This window comes from Netta rufina, assembly GCF_964035555.1.
Source record: "Netta rufina genome assembly, chromosome: 7".
Lineage (NCBI taxonomy): Eukaryota > Metazoa > Chordata > Aves > Anseriformes > Anatidae > Netta > Netta rufina.
The window spans coordinates 29,333,886-29,351,419 of NC_140130.1; the positions used below are offsets into that span (position 1 = coordinate 29,333,886).

The window sequence follows — 17,534 nt, forward strand, 5'->3', positions numbered from 1 at the left end:
CCTGCAGAGAGATCTTACACAGATTCTCTGTGTACCAGACTGTAATGAGCGAAGTTGACGAGGTGTCGGGTGTTTATCGACCTCTGTTTCACAATCCTCACATAAGAGGGAAATGCCGGCACCTACCTCTGGTTAAAAGCACTCCCTGAACAACGACACGTCTCCCCTCATCTAGAGGAAAGGATCCGTGACTCTGCCATGCAAAGTGAATTTTATTAACTTGATTCAGGCTCTGTCACTCATTTATCAACATCTTACATGCACCTATATATACATGTCATGGTTAATCCGTTTGATGAACTGTGTTTATTTGTGCTTCTTTGACGGACTCTGCAATTTGCATGCCAGTTTAGCTCCTTTACAGTAACTTATCAGAGTCAAAATCATTTTAAATAACTGGAAATAGCTTTCTTTATTAATAAATAAATAAATTCAGGTTATAAACTGTTTCTCTGTTTCTGCTGTCCATTTAGATTAGAAAGTCCTCAGGCACTGGTCTTTCATGAAGTGTAAACGTGGCTTGGCTCAATGCCCGTCGCCTACCCCAGCCTTGCTGGGCTTCCCACTGCTAATCTAATGCCAGTAATACAAAGCATTTTAGAGCAGGATTCACCTAATCTATCTGTAGTTGCCCAAAAGATAAGCATCGCCTCCATGCCAAATCATGAAAGTCATCTCTACAGTCAACATTAAAAAGTACATATAAAGGGTAATTTATCACCCTGTCTTATATGTTTCAAGACAAATGCTACTTTTTATTCTTTAGCAACTGTTCAGACCAGACACAGTAAATGCTACCTTGTTTATTAGTGTCACTTTCCTCAAGGAAAAAGAACAGGCCACAGATGAAATGCTTCCCTTAGACAGGTCAAGTCAGCACAACTAGTATTCCAAGAAAATCTCCACGGTTTTAAAAACAGGGAAAAAAAAAAATAATTATAACAGACTTACATCATGTTCCCAAAAAGTTTGTTCCTCCTCAAAAATAAAACCTTATGACACTGGCAAAGTGATATTGTTCCTCAGCATTTCTTTTTGTAAAGAATTCTTAAATGCATGAAGCAAACTATTCATATTTCTGATACTAAAAATCAGAATCTTTAAAAGAAAAACATTAATTTTTAATTTCATGACTAGATATATTTGTCCATTCAACAACAAACATTTTCAGACTTCATTTTTAATGCAGGGGAACACACCACACCGTAAAATAGCCTACAGTGAAATGGAAAAACAAACACTTTAAGACAGAAGGCTCAGGAGTAAAAGGAAAAGATTATATGGTCAATGTTTACTACAAACAGGGAAAGAAAGAAAGAAAGAAAGAAACAGAGAAAGTGAAAGAAAAAAAAAAGTGAAAGAAACAAAAAAAAAGTGAAAGAAAAAAAAGAGTGAAAGAATGTAAGAAGGAAAAGAGGAAAAAAAAAATGAAAGGAAAAATAAGAGAGGAGAGAGGAGAGAAGGAAAGGAAAGCAAAGGGAAGAAAGGAATGTGAAAATAAAAACAACTGCAGGAATAAAGACACAATCAGCAGCAACACTTTGGACCAATGGCTCCAAACAGGCTCTGGCAAAGGACCAGCACAGAGGATCCCAGCCACAGGCCCCCGAGGTGCCCTGAGCACCCCAAAGAAAGCAAATCTGTGCAGCAACTGCACGCTGTATCTTCAGCCTCTTCATCTGCTGGGGAAGTTCTCTCACATATCACAGACAAAATCCCTCTGACCCCATAAACTGCAGCCAAGAGCAGGCAGGTTTACTTCAGTCAGAGAACAATTTCACTGCATGTGACCTAAATTAGATGCAAACAACAACAAAACTAGATGGCACTGAGGAAACCACAGCCTTCATAGATCTGATCTGATTAGCATCAAGGGAGAGACAATGGTTTGGAAATCAGTATTTATTTTTAATACCTTGACCTTGATTATGTCCATCTCAAAACACTGAAATTACGCTTAGTGTTTCCAAGGAAAGGCACGTCTAAAACAATACAGCTGCAAAAAAAAAGATTATTCCCATGTTAGCTCTGGATTTCAAAGGGCTTCCAAAATACAACACCAGCTGTCCATGGAATCTTTTTGGAAGCCTGAAGTTGATACAAACCTCCTACAAATCTTACTGGTGTTTGTAACAGCAGATACCAGGCTCTGCTAGCAGCTACCTCAGCACCCTGTGATCATTTTCAGTTCTAATTTGCTGCCACAAAGGCAGGTCACCTGTAGCATGATAAAGTACACCTTGGGGAATATGCCAAGCGAAAGGCACAGCAAGGAAGTTTTCCCTGGTAATATCAGGAGTCAGTCTCAGGTGTGCTCCTAAGGACAGACAAAGTAGATCATTGTTTTAGCCACAAGCCTGTCCTGAAAATCACTGGACACAACCCAAATTCTGCAATGCCCTACTAATAAACATAGCCCTTCCTTCCCCATAAAAACGCCATGGAAATCAGTTAATTAATAAGCTAGGAAGAACATAATTACAGATTGTAGGATATCTTTACCAGCATGAACACGTCATCACGTTTATCACTGTTTTCTGTCATCACATACAAAGAACATGTTTTCATTGCAGTTAGTTTAATTGACTAGCTCTAAAATAATGACTTCTCACCTCTGCTGACATTTCTGTTATTTTTGCCTTAGAAAAAGACAACCTGAGGATCTGTGAGGTACATTACAGAAAGCAGCTTGAGGCTTTTGTCTGCCTTAACAACAAAATAATGGTTTTAGAAAAGCATTACCTCTGCTCCCGAGCAGGTTCAGAATCAGATTTCACAATGAAAAAGAGTGACCCAGTTCAGCAATGTAAATACATTTCATCTCTCTAGCTCCAAAGTTTAGCTGAAATAACGTTCAGATGCTACAGCTTGCACTTCGGACAATAAATCACATTAAATATTCCTTACAAGTAACAGGAACAGATAAAGAGAAGGTCAGATCGTTGTGGGGTGAATTGGCAGAGGTCGCTTAAAAAGCCACATTCCTACAGCTGAGGCTTTGCTCCGGAATCCTACAAGCTATATACTTCAGGTGTTTACATTGCTTCAAGCAGCACTAAAAAAACCCTGAAAATCCTACAGTGAAATCAACATCACCAGAACAAGCTATTCCCAAAGCCATCTCAGAAATGCTTACTCTACATCTGTCTAAGAAAACCACTCTGGGTACCTCTAATTTAGTCTTAATATGATCTCTCTCCTTCACCTGTGAAACTATAAAAAGTTATTATTAAATTCGGCCATGAAGTTTTTTGTTTGTTTTTGTTTTTGTTTTTGTTTTTAAGAGCTGTACTGAGTAGCCACAAATTGACTGCTTTTGTAGACTTTTGTGTGAAAAAGCACCACCACGCCTTCAAAAACACAAACACAGAACATATGAAAACTGCACAGCAGTATCAGGATCCCACAGCCCTCACACTGTACAAGTTGAAAATGGACTTTTTTTTCCTCAAAACCTTTCCGTCTCTCTACAGCTGTTTATAATGGGAGTAAAGAAACATCGTCCCTCCAGTCTGGCCCAGATGATTAATTAACTGATACACCATCATTGCTGCAGCTGCGTTTGCCAAGTTATCATCCTCGGGACCATAATTAACAGAGAGGAACTTCCAGTGGGAATCAGGCTTGAATGACATCGGCGGTAACAATTAAAGCTCCCGATGCTCTCACAGCACTTCGGAGCAGCCTTGTTAGCCCTCCGAACACTCCTCGTTCTCTCAGTCCTGCCAAATGCCTCTGAGAGGCAGCTAAGGCTCCGTATAGTTTTACCGGACTCAGGGATCATCCAGAAACCTCTGGCCTAAGGTTTTGCTTCTAAAATAAGAGTGCTTACATCTACTTTCCCTTTTGCATGTTTCTGTTTCTTTCATGTAAGCAATGGAAGCGCAAGAGGAAAGTCCACAACCAAAACAGTGCGTGGGGGGAGAGATTTCTCCCTTCAGCCATCCTTTGGGATTTGTTGTATGTTGTGTAGTTCAAGAAGGCCAGAGATCCCAGTGCTGGCTACATATACTTAACTATACTCTAGTTTTGTTTCGGTTTTCTTCTCCCAACATCCACACTCCCAAACTCTTTATAGCTCTTAACCATGTGTCACGCACATGGGGTTTTGTGCCTCGTGGCAGAAAACCCAAACGCCAGACGGGAACAATATGTTATCAGAGTGGATTTTTTAATGTTTTTGTTTCACCTAGTGGAGACATTGCCATTCTCACCCTTGATTAATGCATCAACCCTTTGCACAAGGTTTCCTGATCCCTCTCAGGGCCATCAGCCTACCCAGGGGCAGCAGTTCCTAATGAGGCAACACGGCTCTCTCTCTAAAACAAATGCAAAGAGAGGAGGACATCCTTGATCTTTTATTGCTTAAGTGCTTCTGGTGCAATGATCTACTTGCAGCTGACATTTGAAACTTGAAGCTAAAAAGAATTCCACAGATGGGATTTGAAGGTCATCCAAACACAGCTTTAAACCCACTCTATTTTGTTCCCTAAAGTAGCCTCAGTACAAGCCTCTGGTTGTAAGCTATCCCGTACTTTTTTTCCTCTAAGTTCATCATCTGGTCTATCAATTTATGACTGGGCGGGAAAAAGCAAAAAATGTTCCTAACGTGCATACAGATGTTCCTAATGGTGCTTTCTTTTAAAGCAGTAAAGCTGGAAAACTTGATTTTATCTTTTAACTTACTCTGTTACAAAAAAAAAAAACTTCTCTCTTTTTCCGTATGATCACACGACACTTAACTAGAAATCAATTCCCACTGTGAAATGCCCTGGTAAATGTCTGTTCCACCTTTTCAGGACAGTGTGCATGTTGGAGATACTGTGACACTCTGCTGACTATCCAGTACATTTAAAACAACTTGTATTTGTAATTCAAAGCTGTTAATTTTTGTACCCATCCACATTTGAGCAAAAAGGCTAACTACAGGTTTGCATAGAGGCTGACTACTACCCCATGCGAAGGATTAGCCCACATCTGCATGACACTTCAATCCTACTTAAGCCTATTCCAAATATCATTAACGTGCTTCTGGCACAAATGAGACAGCACCGCCATGGATTAGGTAACGGGAGACACGCTCAGCATGCTGGGCTAGATGACAGGGAAGGAACAACATAGCATTACTAGGTTATGCTATCATATGTGCTCTCTAGCCCCCTTGGATATAACAGCTTCATCTTATATATACTATCCTATATCACATCCTGCACCTGCCAGCACAGATCATGCTAACTGCTGACACCCAGTGCATGAAAACACAGCGGGGAAAGCCACAGCACTGAGTTGGTCTGTACTCAGCAGTGGAGCATCACAGAGCTGGGACCGGGCCTGTGTAACATCAGTGGTGACACTTACAGGCACCTACTTCCTAATTTCAGTGTTCCCAGTCTTGTTAAACACACTAACAACAGCTTGCCATAAAGCCCCAGCTATGTTAAACCACAGCCTTGCTCAGGAAGTCACATCTCCAGGCTCAGTTGGGAAGGGAACAGAGCCCAGTGATAAATGCTTCTGAAATAACCCCCCAAAATCTAGGGATGCAGGCCATTTTGCCCCAAACTCCAGTCTGAGCAAGAACCACAAGAAAATGCTGCTGGACGAGGCCTCGTGTCCCCTCATTTGTCCCATGTCCCCAGCAGGCAGCTCTGCCCACCACTGCCAATCTTTGTACTCAAAGAAAAAGACAACTCACAGGTGGCAACCAATAGCCATGACGGTGAAAAGCCAAGCTCAAAACGTGTTCTGTGACTGCTGCCCCAAAGTATTTTCATTCCACTATTCACTGATTTTAAGGCATATGTGATCACCCAGACTGACTTCCAGATATAACATTTAAGAAGGAGCATGGAGCAACTCTCAGGACACGCCTGCTGCTGGATACTTCACAGTGCACTTCTCTCACACGAGCACAAGTGTAAGCGTGTTTTCTCGCTGTGTGATTCTTTATGTGGGCTAAGCGATGCTTCATCTTCCATAATTTGCACTTCCTGCCACTACTCTTCTACCAAATCTGAAAATGCTGTAAATAGAGGTGAGGTGATTTTGCAGATCTCAAAGCTTCTCAGGGAAGCTGTGCTGCAGCTCCTCACCCCACGGCACGGCAGCTGGCTCGGCCCTCAGCTCATCCGCACAGCAACAGGAGCACTTGTGCCACATCCAGAACTGCTCTTCTGGACATCAGGAAAGGCAGAAAACCACCGTGGGCAATCGCTTTAAGTATTAAAGAGCTTGGTCACCAAACGAGGGAGCATCGATCTAACAAAGTCTCTCTACTGCAGTGTGCATTAAAATCATTAATCCTCGAAGCTTTGTAAAATGGACAAACACAGCTGTTTGTGAGCAGCTGTCTTCGGCAGGGAAACCAAAGTCCAAGGGGAAAGGAAATCAGTAGGTGTTACACAGAGGGCCTGTTGACAAAATAAAGGCAGCATCTGAAGCTACATACTAAACTTAGAGAAATTAACTTATAGCAGAATAAGGCCATTGTTCTTCTAAATGAGAACAGACATAGCCACCCTTACCTACCCTAAATATCTATGTAAAGGAAGCCATCACAATCTCTGGTCCTAACAAAGCACTCAGGAAGCCAACTGGTAAGTAGAGGGAAAATGTCATGAACGCAATAAATATCGTGCCCCACATGGAGATGTGCTGGAAACACACACTTGGTATCAAAGGATTTAGGTTCATAACTGCAAGCATCTTCCAAGTCAGTGAACTGGAGATGTAGGCCCATCACTGGCTTGGGGAGGTACAGAAATCAGTTATGGGCTGCTAATGTGACCCAGAAAGAAGCTGGACATCACAATTATGGAAAGAGGAAACAACACCAATGTTGTTCGTGGAATTGCTGTCAACGCCCTTCGCCCAGAAGGCTGTTGACAGCATCATTTTCAAGGAAGCAGAGATACCATTATATAAGGGAGCTTGTCCACTGAACACAACACCATCCCGTGTACCCAGCACATAATTAAAATCAGTGCAAAACCATCAGTAAATCTCTCAAGCACTCCTTAAGGCCGTATTCACTCTCTTCTGCATTCAGAGCCATCCCTTCTGGAAAACTTTGGGTAGAGAGCTACTGCAACACAGGGCTCAGGGAGATATCTAGGGAATGAGATACACCCTGCATGCAGTATAAACGTACATATATATATATATATATATATATATATATACATATATATATATACACATATATATGTACATATATACATATATATATATACATATATATATAATATATATATATATATATATTTAATAGGCTTTGTAAGCATTTGCTCTGGGCCATTAGCAGGTCCCAGGTGCCCTACAGAGCGCTACCCAGAAAGAACTGCTTATAACTCAGAAACAAAGTAGTGGAAATGATATCCTGTTTTCCATTTATTTCTCCATCAATTTATCCCAAGCATCTTTACACCAAGTTCCGTCAGAGCTGAGAAAACAAGATGAAATTTCTCAGCGATCTGCTCAACAAATGACCCCTGAAAGGCCCAGTCCAACCCTGTCAGAACTTTGCTCATTCCACTGTGCTTACACTGGCCCCCAGACCCTGCATCGCTCCACTTAACACAGCTAACGTGTGTGACTAGAGCTCAGCTCAGCTCCAGATGGCCAAATGTCAAATAAATTAAAAAACAGCCACTGCCAAATCTCTGCTTAAAAAAAAAATACAGAAGAAATCAAAGAGGGAATGTGAATTCAGCATTAGAAAACATAATGCAACATGCTGACTTTCCTTTTGCAGGTCCCTTTTACAAGATATCTACCTCGTACAAGGTAATGAAAAGATGTAAAGGTAATGAAAACATGCAATAAAGCTCTGCCCCTAGCTACTGAACAGCCTCACAGCTATCTTCATCCTGCTGACAGCATTTATGTCCTCCAAGACAGAAAGCCACCATGCTCTGGATTAGGAGTAAATCCTCAACACCACTATTGGCACACAAGCTATTCCAAAGAGGTATTAAAAATGAATAACAACAACATCCAGATACTGCAGATTCTTTAGAGAAGATTGAAGCATAACTAGAAAGCAAACTATGGCAAAAAAATAAAAAAAAAAATGGGGGGGGAGGGTACTTGCCTATGGTTCAGCTAAGTCAAAAATCACGATTGGCAGTAGCTGATCAACCACACAACTGAATAAAAGCATAAATGCACATATGATTTGTAGAGTTGATGTTTCCAGCAGTTTACCAACATGGCTGCTGGGATGGCAAAAGAAAAACTACTCAGTTCAGAGCAGGGTTTAGACCAGAAGAAGAGAGGAAGAGGAGGAGGAAGGGACAGAAATATCTTGATTAACATACAGAACTGGGGCTCCTTAAGAGTAGGATCACTTTACACAACTTCTCTTCCCTGCACTAACCTACATCTGACATCAGTCATAATGCTTCAGGAACAGCTAAAAGTAATTTTCACACCTTTCTTCTAGAATAACATCTTATCTAGCATGTCCTAGATCAGATAAAGCAGATTGAGGATGAAATACAGATTTTTACCTAGAATATTGTAACCGGTAGAAGGAATGGTTCTCCAAAGATCACAATGCCCACTTTTGCACCTTCTGATCAGGGGAATACTTTCTAAAAATCAACCATATACAATTAACATTTGTTTTAGCACTCCAAAGTGTAACTCTATCCTCATTATCAACTAAACTTCTAAAAAACAACATACTGTTGATGCTCCCTGTGCTGCTCTCATACACTAATGAATGTGCAAAAATAACTTTTCTATCAAGAAAGTTTCCAAAATATGAGTTCAGACCAAATACAGCTGGATAAGCCCTTTCATCCCATAGCACAGAACCCTAGAAATTCTAAAATACTAATGGTGAAAGGGACTCAAAAATCCTGTGTGCCCCCTCCTCGCTTATGGTAGGATGAACTGTTCCTAAAACTTTCCCCTGCTTAATGTCTTCCACTGTGTCAAATGTTACTGAAAAAAAATCTGACCAATTCATTTCTCTGACTAGCACAAATCTGGAATTACTCTGCCAGCCTCCACAGTAATTCCAGATTTGCAGAACACAATAGAGTATATAGCTCGTCTTCAAAGAGCTCTGAAGAAAGACTTTTTGTCAATATATTCAAAGTGCAATGCATAAAATAAGCACTGCAGTTTCTAAACAGTCATTCAAGCAAGAAATAGATCAGAAATAAAAGGCATGCTAATTATTTTTGAAGCGCTTAGGAAAGATCAAATTGCTGTATCTGTTTCACCTTCTGATACTGCAGAATACTGTGCTCAAGTGTTACCAACAGTATTGTCTGACATTTTCAACACATATGAAACAGGAAAATATCTGAAATGTCCTCATACTTCATCATGGGAGTACCAACGCTGAGAATCAAGAGTAACATGCTTATGGAAACCATAAATATTAGTAGTAACTAATGCTGGACAGAGTCAAAGCTGAATTCAAGTTTTCCAATTGGGAAAACTCTTGCACTGCAGAGATCAAGCAGGGAGGTAGAAAATTAAAATAGATTCTAGAAGCCAAGAACTATATCAGTCCGTGATGTATGTTGTTTCTGGAATACAGGCCGTGGAAAACATCAATGAATTCTTCAGTAAGAATATCTGCACTTGATAGAAATTCTGAGCAGACACACTAGCACACACTTTGAATGCACCAACCACCTCCCACCCTTGTGTCAAGGCATCGCTTTCAGTCCTAGAACTTGGAATAATCTCACACTAGCTCTCACACGGCCCATTGGCCATGCTACTGATGTAACATTGATTACTGGAAATCAAAAAAGTACAATAAGTAAACTGAGCTGTCCTTCTGGAAGGAAGGAAAATATATTTTGACAAAAGCTGTTAAGCTGGGAACTGTTAATAGCATTACTTGTGTTTAGGCAAAACTGCAATTCCTGTGGGCTTCAGCTTCTCTTCCAGTTGTACCTTCTGTCATCTCCGTTTCATTTCATTTCATTTTACAAATAGAAAACTGCTTGTTGTGTTTATAAGAACAGCTTTGCTCAGTTCTGGCTGCATCTCTGGGCTCTTTAGACACGCCACAAGTCACAAAGACGTCCTGGGTGGCCTACCAGTCGATGGGAGATTTAACAGGGAGTTAAGACAGGACCTCCGCTGGCATCAAGCTTCCCAGTTACTTTACACGTGCCAACAGATGGTGTTTCCTAATTGCCCTAGGAAATCACTTAATAAATCTGTTTGAAACTTCAACTTGCAGTGCAAAGAAAATGTGGGTAGCGAGGAATTAACTATTTTTTCAAGGAAACCAGCAGATTTTACTTTTAAGCAGCATCACGGACGGCATACCTCAGCAGGAGAGATACGCACTGGCGCTGGGGCTGCTCAGCCCTGCAGAAGATCAGCTCTTTGCTATGCAAACACAAACACAGCACCAAACTTGGGTTTTAATGTTTCCCCTCAGAAGCCACCTGCTTGCACACAGCCCCCCTCCAGGCCCTGTGCAGGACAGCAGGAGAGGCCTCGCTTCCGCTGGGTCTGAAAGAAACCTGACTGCTTAAATACAGAAGCCAGCAGAGAGAAGCACTCAGAGGTTTCAGAAAGCTGTGATCTTTTCCTCAGACAATTATAAACCAGTACTCTTTCCGCTCTCTCCTGAAAAATCACAGAAATATTGTCAGCAGTTCTGAGGAGAGTCACTGCAGAAGGCTCTCGCCTAGGCTGGCTGCTATGCTGCCTGGGGTGTCCAAAAACTGAAGCAAGAAAAACAAGCTTTCTGGCATCAGGGCACTTCCAAGTCCTTCCACCAGAGAGCTATCTGTAACTCTCCAAACATCCTCTGTTCCCACCTCATTCTTATACTCAAGGCCAGTTCTGGGCTGTGCCAGCTGGGCCTCTCCCAGCTCCAAGGAGCATTTCCACGCACACTCTCCCGCCTTGCTCCACTTTACAGATTTCTCTTGCTCACCATTCCCAGGCGCCTTCCACTCCCCTTCCGCCCTCTCTGGCTCTCACTCACCATCTCCTTTACCCACTGCTCTCATTCCTTCTCAGCCTGTGGAAGAAAAGTGCAGGCAGCTCATTTAACAGGGGAGAGCAAGGCTCAGGCTGGACCTTGCCTTCCGGAGAAAACTGAGTCATAGCCTGCATTAGCAGACGCTGCTGGACCTCTGCTTTGGGTGGGAGGGTTCAGGTATGGAAACTAAATATGCTGTAAAACCATCCTATGCAACTCTGACAGTCATTCAGCAACAGGAATTGCGTGGATGGGGGCACGAATGGATCCCCTCCCCTCTTCCAAGTGGCCTCAGTGAGCACAGGTGCTTTCAGCTTCCTCAGTGGGTGTCACTTCACAGACCCAAAACACAGCAGCATGCACAGGAGCATGCTGGCACACACCCAGGGGTGCTTTGCTGGGGCTCCCACTCCCCACCGTTCCCCCCAGCACTTGCTAGCTTCAGCCGCCCGCCTGCAGATCCCTCCTGCACCAGCCAGCCCCAGCCATGCCCTTTGGCACCACCGCCAACGACCTGCACTAAAAATACCTCCTGAGCATCATAAATAGCAAGATGGTAGAATTCGCAATCCCCCCGGAGGCACACAGTCTCTTTGCTTTTGATAAATACAGAGTGGCAATTATGTACACAGAATAAAGTGCATCTTACTGCACCGGTCTGCTTGGCCTGTTTGCCTTGCAGAAAGGAAAAATGACAACTTCCACTATCTGCTGAAGCTGGCACCAGGGAACAAGAGAAAAAGGGGGAAATTGCGATTGTGAAAAGCCTCAAAATCTCCCAAACTGAGTTTTAGAACACATTTAAATTATGAGGATGTAGTGTCCAAAAACACAAGACTGGTATTACTTAAGAAAACCTCAGCTGTGCACCAAGCAGTGAGCCACACAGGAGGAAAACCCAAAGCACAAGGGGAAAGCTGCATCTTTAGGGTCGTGGTTTATTGGGCAATATTGGTGGTTGGGGGACGATCGGAAGGTGATCCCAAAGGTCTTCTCCAACCTTAATGATTCTAGCATCTTGCCCTGCTTCACTGCTGAACCACAATGCATGGCAAAAGGAGCAAATCACAAAGCACAGCACCAGCCAGATGGAAGGAGGAACAATCCCTGGCCCTCTTATGGCACTTCACTCTTGAAACCCCACTACAGGAGCCCCACACAGGGAGAACTTCTAAAGTACCAAAGAAACTTTCCAAGTCTGTGAGCTTTGCTGACCCATACAATTCTGGAATATTCAAAAAACTCATGTTATGATGAATAAAAAGTTAGATTTCTTTCCTCCACATTCTCTTGTAAGTTTTAAAATACTAAACCTAGGAAAAATTGCCACTGTCCAGCTGCAACTCTGAAGGAAGGACAACACAAGTGGACTACAAAGTTGTGTAGGAAAATATTTACCATGTCTCAAGCACATAAAGAAATATGGTACCACTGCGGTAATTGAAATGTATTCCTAGATATTAGCCATTTATAATTTTTTAAATTTTAAATGATATTCTCAGAAATATGGAAAGCAAGATAACAGCATCTCAACCATGGCACAAGAATTTTATTATAAATCAACCTTTTATTTTGCATAAACATAAAGAGTTAACACCAGAGCCTGCCTCTCTGAAACACTAGACTCCAGCAAATGTGCATGGCACATCTAAGTACACAAAACATTTTTACCATTCATCTCAAATATCAAAACATCTGTCAACAGAAAATAGAAAAAATATTTATAGACATTTTTGGACAGAGATCACTTCAGGTCAAGTCAGAAAGAATCCCTAAGCCGCAATCATCAAATTCTTTTATCAGTTGCTCTGGATTTAGCCAGTGTTACTAAAAGAGAAATAAGACATTGGCTTTTTATAGCAGCTGTCAATTCAAGGATGATCAAAGTTTTATTATTCTTCCTTAGATCAAAGTCCAGCATTTTGGGATTATCTCCAGCTCATAAAGCAGAATAAACAGTCCTGGATAACCACATCATTATATAACAATACTGTCTTCTTGCAGGGAGTTTTATTCCACAGGTTTATAAATGAATTGTCTGATTATCTTTTGTTTTACTATTACAAGAGAACACCATACAACAGTAGCAAAACCATAAAACAGTAGCAAAGGCTGTAGAAACATTAAATCCCGTCCTAAGTGTTTGCATTCATAGGGAGATAATATTTACAAGCACGGGTGAGACTAAGATTAAAAAAACAAAACTGGGCACAACTCCAGTGAAAGCCAATCGGTTTTACAGCTCTGCTCATTTTAAACCCCTCAAGACATGTGCAGGTTTCCTGCTGGGGAACACAGACACTCACCCACACCTCGGCACAGCCTGCTCATGCATGCACACACCCATAGCACTGGAATACAGAAAGTCCTTGGCAAAAAATAGCATACTTTCGTTACTACTTTCATAAATAGGCATAAAATACTACTTCACAGGTAATACTCAGCACAATTCCTTTTGCAACAAAATCTAATTTTAAAGGTGACATGGGTGGTGCTTAGATTTGTGCTAAGGTCACGAAGATGTTTACACTCAAAAAAAAAAAAAAAAAAAAAAAAAGTTTTTCCTTCTTTCTGTTTTCATTCTGAGAAAAATGTTAATTTCCACCTTGCCTACTGACCACAAGCCCACCTACATACCTGCATCTTCAGGAAAACAACAAATCCCAAATCCATCTCTTTTACACCCTAATTCTATCAAGTTCATGCACCTTACATAGCATTTATTGGAGCTTGCTCTCCCACAAATGCTGACTCACAAAACCACAAACCCAGGACAGGGGAGAGAGCCAGGACTTCTCATCTACCACTTGTGCAGGCTCTGAGTTAGAGCTGAAACACCCCTCTCAGGACTGTATTACCTTAACTCTGATACTTTACTGTTAACTAAGTTTCAGTTCTTATCTAACCTGGTCTTCTCCCGAAGTTCCTAATGCCAAAACCAAACTGAAACCTTTTATCACTAGTTAAAAGGAAACTGTAATTTGAAAAGTAGTTTTGCTGACTGCTCTGTTGATCAAAGATGCCTCACACAAGCCTGGTGCAATAGAAACGGAATCAGCTCTATAATAACAATAATTAGAGCAGGATCCTTTCATTGAGTGAAATCCCACAGTCCTTTGTACAAGATTTACACTGGAGGAAACTGTAGTTAAAATGAGAGCACATTAAAAATGACTAAGTTAGGGTCCCAGATATAGCAAAGGGAATGACAAGTATTAAAAAGTTACAGAAACTGTTTCAGTTTGGTACTTTGGAATAAAATATGACAATACATGGCCTGTCTGCAGTTCCACAAGCAGCATAAAGCATCTTTATTCGTAAGGAAGCAGTGAACCAAAACTTATGTTATCCTCCAAATGTGCAATGTGATAAGGCCACTCACTTCTCAGGTGTATTTCCAGAAGGATCACATCTAAGCACGACAAAGCCACTGATATGGTCAATGAAGAGCACCATTTCTCAGCATGCTCCAAAAAGACCTAAGCACTGGCCCTAGGGCTTCAGGGAGGCAGAACCTCACAGTCTGCTGACCAGCCTGGTCTGGTTTTCCTCCAACCCCCTTAAGTTGAAACTGCAGATATACCACAAGGAGAAAAAAGTACCCTTTGCCCTACCTTTGAGCATGCCGTCTCCTGGATGTTCCTGTTCCATGCTTCCCTCCACAGCACCTCCCAGCCACAGCGGCACAGAGCCTGTGTCTCCCCAGCACCTCCCAGTGACACCAGCAAAGCTCCAGTGTCTCCCCTCTGAAGGCAGAGAGCATCCCAGGGCCACAACACATGCTGGCGTATCATACCTTTTTGGACATCAGCCTTCTTTACCGAGACAAACACAGATCCTCTTTGCACTTCAAAATACAGAGCTTACATGAACATGTTCATCTTCTTCAGATGTGAAGCACACACAATCTTTTCTAGCCATGAGGCAGAAACTGCAAGGCCACATAATTACACCATAGCCACAACCACAACAACCACAACCAACAGCAGAGGAATCGGCATGGGCTGCAGAGCCTGGGCACAGGCAGGAGATCAGCACCGCTCTGAGTGTGAGCCCAGCTCAGACGTGGGCGCAGAAACAGCAGGCGCTGCACTGGATGTGGCCACGGTTTGTGATTCACACGAAACACACTGACTCACCGAAGCACTAATTCTAGCTTACAAATGGGGAAAGGAGAACCTAAGGCTCCTCCGCTATGGGCGTACCTTACTAAAGCCCATCTGGTCCAGCCTTGTTTACAAATTAAGGATTTCCTTACATTACGTATGGGGCTGGTAAACACACTGAATGCAATGCTCAGTAATGTTTACAGGACTGAGACTGTGACTGGGGCTGGATTTTCTAAAAATGAACTTCTTTCTGAAAACATGCAACAATAAGGGCTGAGGATTTAAAAGAAGAGTCTCCGAAGTTTTTTTCTGCTATTCCTATATAATACCTAAGAGTTTTCTTTGGGTTGTAACTGAGACCACTTACTTATAAAGACATCATAGCCTAAACAATATGTAATAAAAAAATGAGGGGCTACTTGTTGGTCTCAGAACTTACAGACTGTTTTTCACTGTGTCTGCTTTGCACTGTTTCCCCCTTTACACTGCAGAACTAAGAAAAACTACATCAAGCACATGAACTAACCACATGTGGTTTCATTTCCAATTACTTACAGATTAGGTTAAAAATAATTCAAAATATTCAATTCAAACCCATTATATTAAAAAGAAGGAAAAAGAATCTCCAAAAGATTATTTTCAGAAACTGCAAAGCACATGAGGTTCCGCTGTTCTTCACTAAAAGCAATTTTGCTGGCTTTTCCATCCATAAGCTGATGTTCATTTTCCTTGTGTGCAATTCCTTTCAAAGCTGTGCATCTAAAATAGATTCTACCTCATTGTCCCAGTTTCCTTTTGTTGTTGCCATTAGTCTATGTAACTTTTTCCATGTATTCAGGACTAATTTTCATTAATCTCAGAAGTTAAACAGCACAGGCTAATCTTTGTTGAGGGGAAAAGAAAGATGGGAAGAAGAGGATAAGCTTAATAAGGACCAGCTCGAAAGAAATGCTATCCTTTCAGACAGATACCTCATTAAAACGCTCTTCTTCCCCATCAAAACAAAACTTCTACTAGGTCTAAAGATTAGGCTGCAGATAGTGATTGTCATCCACAAAGTATAGCTTACAGCGACATTCCAGGTGCTGATCCTGACCTCTTTAAGCCACTACATTGAGGTTCAAGCCCTGAAATGAGTACCTAGAGAAAAAAAACAACACGTAAGTCATTAGACGAATTTGGAAGAAATAAAGTAAATGTATAGATAGGATTAAATAACGGTATGAAATGGGTACAAAAGGAATTCAGGATGAAAGCTGGGGAGAGAAGCAGCCTTGGCTGCAGGCTGGCAGCCTGCAGAGCAGAGGCCTGGCAGGCAGGACTCCATGCCTCAGGCACCGCTGCAGCGCGCCCAGCCCTGCCAAGAGCGCTCCTGCAGGCTCTGGAGCATCGCACCAAGGAACATGCTGGAAATCATTATGACTGGGAGTGTCCACTGCTGCTATAATTAACTGCTCAACACGCTAAACTTCGCTATTTCTGCAATTAAGGAAACGCTCAGCCGGTTTACACCGCCCCACTCTCCAGGCCTCTCAGGCGGACACGCAGCCGGCAGGTTGCAAACAGCAGCCGGGAAGGTCGGCACGTGCCTGAAAGAAACGCCTGTGACAACAAGCATTAAAACGGAGCAATAGATTTCAACAAGGACACGGCAGACAACATTGCCACCTCTTAAAAGGCTGGTGCCTTTAGATGGAGCAATATTGCTGTGCTCATCACAGACCACAATAAATGGCTGATTTGCAGCTCACAGCAGCTAGTTTTTAACCCTGTCAGCATGGACCTCGATCAAAACCACCACTGCCAGCAACAGCAGCCATGGCTACAGCTATTTAAGGAGCATTAGAAGATTAGGGAAAGAAAAATAAAAGGTACTAGTGGAATATATAGGAGCTCAATATTTATTATGTTAATTTCTCACTGACAAACCTGTGAGACATCAACCAAGTGATCTGCACAGTGTGTATGAGGAAAGAAGTTACCAGAGCAAAACGTAATGAGGTGAAGTTTGTCCTCTTCCCATCAAAATCTATTGCCAGCTGGTGTAAGTACAAACTAGTAGTCTGAGAACAGGACCTGGAGGTTGGAATTCCCCTCCTGACCCTGGATCTGAGACTAAGTGCAGAGAAAAACATCACCTCAGTTGCCTCACCTGTAAAACAAGGACAAAACCTCCCTAACACCGGTGTGTCGGTGATGGATCTGTCTGTTTGATCTACATTTGTTGCAAAATCAATTCTGGAAAGACAAGGATTGTAGTATGAAATAAATTCCAAACAACCCTACTACGCTGACTGTTGAGTAGGCTAAAAAATGGAAGTACTTTCTCTACAACTCCCACACTTACAGTATCAGAGCGGCACGGCACAACCTGTTAATACTAGACAGCAATAATATTTCTTTAACTCTGGCTTCTGTCAAAACGTAGTGATTTTTGTTATGGCATAAAAAAAGGC

The 17,534-nt window shown here is 42.0% G+C and overlaps 1 protein-coding gene across 4 annotated transcripts in view; it reads right to left on the reverse strand.

Annotated features, from left to right (window-relative positions):
- The window catches only part of ABLIM1 (actin binding LIM protein 1), a 185,138-nt gene that overhangs the window by 163,736 nt on the left and 3,868 nt on the right, over positions 1-17,534 (reverse strand). The window contains exon 1 of one of the 4 annotated variants that reach the window (XM_084290324.1): positions 16,148-16,153. The exons of the other annotated variants lie outside the window; for them this stretch is intronic. The gene's annotated coding sequence lies outside the window, so the exon portion shown is untranslated. Of the gene's footprint in view, positions 1-16,147; positions 16,154-17,534 lie in introns of those variants that run through there. 4 annotated transcript variants of the gene reach the window in all.